Genomic DNA, 6,139 nt, shown 5'->3' with positions numbered 1-6,139 from the left:
CAAATTCTCATGATTTCGAAGCCTTGATTGATAGTAATTTGGCATAGGATTACCACAATAGCTGTAGTTCCATTTGTTGATATATTGAACTTGTTCTTGACTCGCTTCAATACTTGAAACTGTCATACTTGTAGTTACAACATATTCTGCACTTTGTGGTATCCTTTGGGTTGTCAGAGTTGAAATCTAATGGGATAGAGTAGCAACTTGAGCTGAAAGGGCTACTAATGGCTCCAATTCATGAATTCCAGCAACTTTCTTAGCCATTGTTCTTTCGGTTGGCCATTGATAGTTGTTTGAGGTCATTTCTTCCGAAAGATATGTAGCACCCTCTGCTATCTTTGACATCAAAGTTCCTCCAGAAGTAGCATCAACTATAGTTCGAGTTTGCCTATTTAACTCATTATAGAACATCTGAACTTGCAACCAGTCTAGCAATCCATGTTGAGGACAACATCGAATCAAATATTTATACCTTTCTCATACTTCATAGAGTGAATCAAAATCATTTTGCTTGAGCTGACCAATCTCACTTCTGAGTTAGGCTATTTTTGCAGGTGGAAAGAATTTGGCAAGAAACTTTTTAGCCATGTTTTGCCAACTAGTAATGCTTCCCGGTTGTAGAGATTGTAGCCAACCTCTTGTCTTGTCCCTCAAAGAAAAAGGAAACAATCTCAGTCTAAAGGTGTTTTTAATAACACCATTGATTTTTACAGTGTCACAAATCTCCAAAAACATCGGCAAATGAATATTGAGATCATCAAGTGGGGATCTGCTAAATTGGGCTTGTTGCACCATGCTGATTAAGGCTGGTTTGAGCTCAAAATTGTTGGTATTAATGGTTTGACGGCTTATACCTGAGTAGTGGTCATTCACAACTAGTTATACATAGTCCTTCAAGATCCTTCAAAATGCGTGGTTGTGCATCATGTTGTCCATCAGCCTAGCTAGTATTTTATTTTTTTCATTATCTAAAAGTTCTTTCAATCTCCAAATCAAAAAGACTAATCGCATCCAAAGTTAAAAACACACTTGTAGAACAAAAAAGAAATAAAAATAAAAATAAAATAAAATTCTAAATTAAAACCAATATTACTTTGTATCAATATTAGTAAAAATAAAAAGAAATCAATCCCCAACAACGGTACCAAAAACTTGATCGGTGAAAAACTGCATGTGCATAGTATTATAGTTTTACAGTAAACTGATGAGAAAAGTATCGTCCTCGGAGATTTGTAACTTACTTTTGACAAGTATCAAAATTATACTAATCTGGACTTTATTTTAAAAAAATCAATGAGATTGTTTATAATTGCAATTTGAAATAAAATCAATTCAAAGAGAAAATTTAAAGGAAAAGAAAGGCGTTGTTCGAAAATCAAATTAATGTGAAAGAAAACTTCTAGGAAATCGTTTTCCTAGAAGAAAGAAAATTTAGTTAATGCTAAAAATTAAATTCAATATATACGAATTCTCCATAATTTTTTCTGAAAAGTATAGAAGAAAATCAACACTAAACAAAATACTTATTGCAGTCCACAGTGTCGTTCTTCAATTTTTCTTGAAGTCTCTTTCCGTTGTTCACATCCTGGGTGAGTTGCTTTCTTTTTAACTCTTTTTCACTTTTTTTTGTCAATTTCCCCTTCGTCGGGTAGAAAAAATAAACTCACTCACCTTTTTGTTTTTTTGAACTTAAACCTTTTTTTGTTTTTTCATCTGTGCTTGCAACGGTGCAAGAGCCAAAAAGAAATTAACTCCCCCCCCATTTCATTCATGCCAGTTTTGCTTCGTGCGTGTTGCTAAGTCAAACCTTCAATTTCAAATTTCACTCAAGCGTACATCTAGCATCTAAGAGAAAGCCCTAAATTAGATCTACATGCTCCTGCATCCAAATCAAAACCAAAGGGCCCCACGTGAACTCCTTTCCTTTTGCCATTTGACCAATTCAAATTTCTTCTACTACTAAAAAATTCAACTTGATTTTTGTCCCCTAAATAGCACTGATGATTAAATTTTATATTCAAATAATTTTTCATTTAAATCTGAGAGTCCTTAGAGGATAAGCTTCTAAAATTTGGATCTTTTTTTTTTTTCAAATTTGAAATAAATTTAAATGATAACAATGAAGTCTAAAATCAATAGAAATAAATAAAATTAAATTAAATTTTAAAGTTAAGAAGTGATAAAATATACTAAATTATGCAAGTCATCATGGATACTACACAGGTCTCCTTGAGCCATGTGCCCTTGCAGATATTGCATCACATCACAGATATCTGCATCAGCTGTGAATACATTAACATATGCATCAAACCATGAATATCTGCACCTGCTATGAGTATGTAATGTACACATCCCATGACAGGTATCTACACCTGTACGAGTGCGTATAACATGAAATTGAACTGTGGTTTGGCTCCATCGGGGTTAGTGCCTAACTTCACTCCGATGAGCCGTTACTTAGGCCCCTTTCAAAGCCTATTCAACCTAGAAAATTTCATACCAGTTTAAATACTCTAGTATGAACAATGGACTCCCACTAGGATATTATCTCATCCTAACACTTGGTATTGTGATAAACATATAACACTCAACTGACTTGAAAATACTATTTTTATGACTAACTCCAAGCTTATGGCATGACGTGGGGTGAAATGAAATGATAAATGACATAGCTTAACATGATGTAACGTGTACATGAGACTAGTGATATGACATAACATGATGCGTAATAGATAAACATGGCATAACGTGCAATAGATAAATTTGTATTGGAAGTAAATCATGGCATGGCATAACATAATGTGTGTGGGTGTGTATATATATATGCATAAATAACATAAATGATGGTTTCTTTTACCACCATACACACATAAATGCCCTAACAGTAAGTTAGAGGCTAACTTACAGTGATTGAAGCGTGATGAATTTAAACGTAAAATAACAGGACTGTAAGGAGACATTTATAATGTTTAGAAACTTCTCACTAGTACACTTAGAAATATCAAATCACTGATGCAAGTAAAATTACCATTTTACCCCTACTTATAGGAAAATGATCATTTTACTCCTAACTTAAGGATTTCACATCCTAACTCCAAAATTCACCAAAATTTATATTTTTCATGTAAATTTTGTCCAAAATCCAAATATATAGTTAGAAACATTTAAACACAACACAACTACAAGAATCAAGCATAGGCCGAATCATACTAAGGGTAAAATCCTTGACTTTTGTTGCAATTCTTTCAAACTCTAATTTTCATTCTAAAACAAAATCATGCAATATATAAAAGCCATATCTCATGCTTTAATATTATCCTAGGACATTAACAAACAAATATCATAAAAACCATAATTTCTTACATGCCAAAACATCAAGTCTTTTGACCATAAAGAACAACCCTTGATGTTCTTAGTCTATCATTCTTCAAATTAACTCTAAATACTCAAAAAGCTCAAAAACATACTCTAAACATGTTTATAAACTAATCCTAACAAACATATCAAAGATCACAAAAATCATAAAATATCAACCAATACAATTGGCTTGCACATTTACTCCAAAACTAAGAACTACATATATTTTGGTCTTTAATCAAACCACTAGATTTGACTTTTTCCATGAAGTAAACCATCAAGAAACAACATCATATGCTTTATATTAAAGTCCTAAAATTGATCTAAACATTAAACTCAAGATTGCATGGTAAAAATTGCTAAGAAATGGGGCATCAAGTACATGTATCTTTACCGATTAACCAATTTCTAAATGTTGGAGTAGATCCTAAAGAAATCCCACTTCCTCACAACCCGTGAGCCTCAAGTTTGTGTTTCAACCCGACCACCCAACCTTAACATGTGTTGCGCCTAAACTTTGACTCAAATTAATAAACCAAAAATTTAGTGCAGTTTTACCTGCAAGTATACAGGTTTTGTAGTATCTTACAGGATCGAATCCACAGGGATTGACTTTTGTGATAAAGAAAATAAATTCAGACAATGAAATGAAATTACTAAAAGAAACGTGCAATCAAATGAAGATTGATAAAATAACTTAATCAAACTAAAATGATAAAATGAATTGATATGGAAAAAGACTAAGATTTCGAGGATCCGTTTAATGCTTTATGATATTGTTTCCGATCGATTTACTTCAATTAAACTAGAATAGTGATTCTGTTTAATTGGAAGATTTAACATTTAAGATCAAGAAAAATAGTCGCTTATGATTGAGCGTAAACGATTGATGATTAAAATATTTACAAATCTATTTGAATACCACAGGAATTCCTCAAGCATTCACTGTATTCGAAAATCACAATGAATCAAGACGAGTATATAGATAATCAAAATATCTAATAATAAAATCTTTCAATCGATCAAGCTCGCAAAATAGATTTTATGTGGATCCAGAAACAATATTTAAATCATTAAACTTCACCTCTAATCTTAGTATGAAAATTTAGCCAAACATATTTATTACAAATACTATAGAAATCATATAAGTATTCTCTATTAAATAAGTAACACAAGAAATATTAAGCAATAACTTAGAAACAACAAAATCTGAAATCCAATTGATACAGAGGAATAAATCAGAGATTGAATTCCATCCGTCTCTTCTAAATGAAAATGAATCAATACAAGAGCTTTACGCCACAAGTAAAAAAAAAACATCCACTCCGAATGAAAAGCAAGGAAATGGAAACAAAGGAAAAGCAAGGAAATGGAAACAGCACAACACCTCCCTTTCTTCCACTCACAAGTCCCCTACTCTATTCAATTCCAACACATGAATTTATTCCAACCAATAAAAACTAAGAAACCGACTTGCTCTCTCACTAAGAAACCGACTTCTGCTTTCTTCTTTTAATCAAGACTCAAGCACCGACTTACCTCTTCTAGCCATCATGACTTTTCTCTCTTTTTGCTTGCTTAGGACTGAAGGATTCAATGGGTCTTTACTCTCAGCAAACTCCACCTCACTTACATCAAACCGACTACACACTTCCAAGAAAAAAATAATTCCAGCCGTCTCCCTTTAACTCCAGCTAATCACCTTTACATAATTCTCTCTATGTTTCTTCCCACGTCTCACTCTCCCTCTCTCCAACCGATTCCTTCCTTCTACCATCAACCAAGATAAATCCCAACCAATTAATTAACTCCACCTATTTATTTTCAACCCCAGAAAATTCCAACTGACCTCTCTTAATTCTTTCTCTTCTCACCTCAAATCTCTCTCTCTACTCATGACCAACACACCTCAACTCCTCTCTATCCCCCACGTAACCCTCTCATTCTACCTCTCTCCAACCGATTGCTTCCTTGTTTTTTTTTTACGTCCAGCAACATATATATATATATATATAGCTGCTTCTAGTCGTCCAAACTCCCTCCTCCAATCACAATTATTTTTTCTTTCAATCACCATCGATTTTCCTACACTTTTCTCTCAATTCCAGCTGACCGACTGCACACTTTCTTCTTTCAACTTTTGCACCCACCAACTCCCTCTCTTTTCTCTTTTCATCTAGCAATATATTTATATATTAAGTTAGCACCAAACTTCCCCCAACCACAATTCACTTCAGCCGACTTCTCTTGTTGAATATGGCACTCTACTTCAAGCACGACACTTCTCTTATCTCTTCTCTTAACAAGTCAAGCATGGCATTTCTTTTCTTCATCCAGCAATATATTTATAGCACTCCAGCCGACTTCTCTTATCTCTTCTCTTCACCTTTTCAATTTCTGCCGTCCAGCCACACACAGAGATATATATATATATATATATATCTTTAGATGGCTGCTTCAAGTTGGTGCTGCCCTTCCTCCAAGTCAAGTAATGCACGGCATCTATCTACTCCACTCAAACCCCCTAAAACTCCAATGAAATTAACCAGCCGAATTCCATCTTCAATTCACACTTGGTTGAAAACTCAAGCATGTCTTCACACTTCAAACGGCTTCTCTTCCAATCCATCACATGTTCCTTACCTTAATTTAGCTGCACCAACCGATGAAAGTTAAACCAAACAAGCAGCTGCCCAATTACTTCCTTCCTTCTCTTCATTCCTCTCAATTAATATGCACTTTTGGTCAAAAGTTCCAACCGGATCTCATTTGAATTTTA

The 6,139-nt window shown here is 33.8% G+C and overlaps 1 non-coding gene across 1 annotated transcript; it reads left to right on the top strand.

Annotated features, from left to right (window-relative positions):
• Nucleotides 1–436: 436 nt before the first annotated feature.
• On the top strand, nucleotides 437–543 carry LOC122283557. Its single transcript, XR_006230956.1, has one exon. It is a non-coding gene; the product is annotated as a small nucleolar RNA R71 (small nucleolar RNA).
• The last annotated feature ends 5,596 nt before the right edge of the window (nucleotides 544–6,139 follow it).

Source organism: Carya illinoinensis, chromosome 11, assembly GCF_018687715.1.
Source record: "Carya illinoinensis cultivar Pawnee chromosome 11, C.illinoinensisPawnee_v1, whole genome shotgun sequence".
Lineage (NCBI taxonomy): Eukaryota > Viridiplantae > Streptophyta > Magnoliopsida > Fagales > Juglandaceae > Carya > Carya illinoinensis.
The sequence above is the reverse complement of the archived record's forward strand: the minus strand, read 5'-3'. Positions and strand labels throughout refer to the sequence as shown.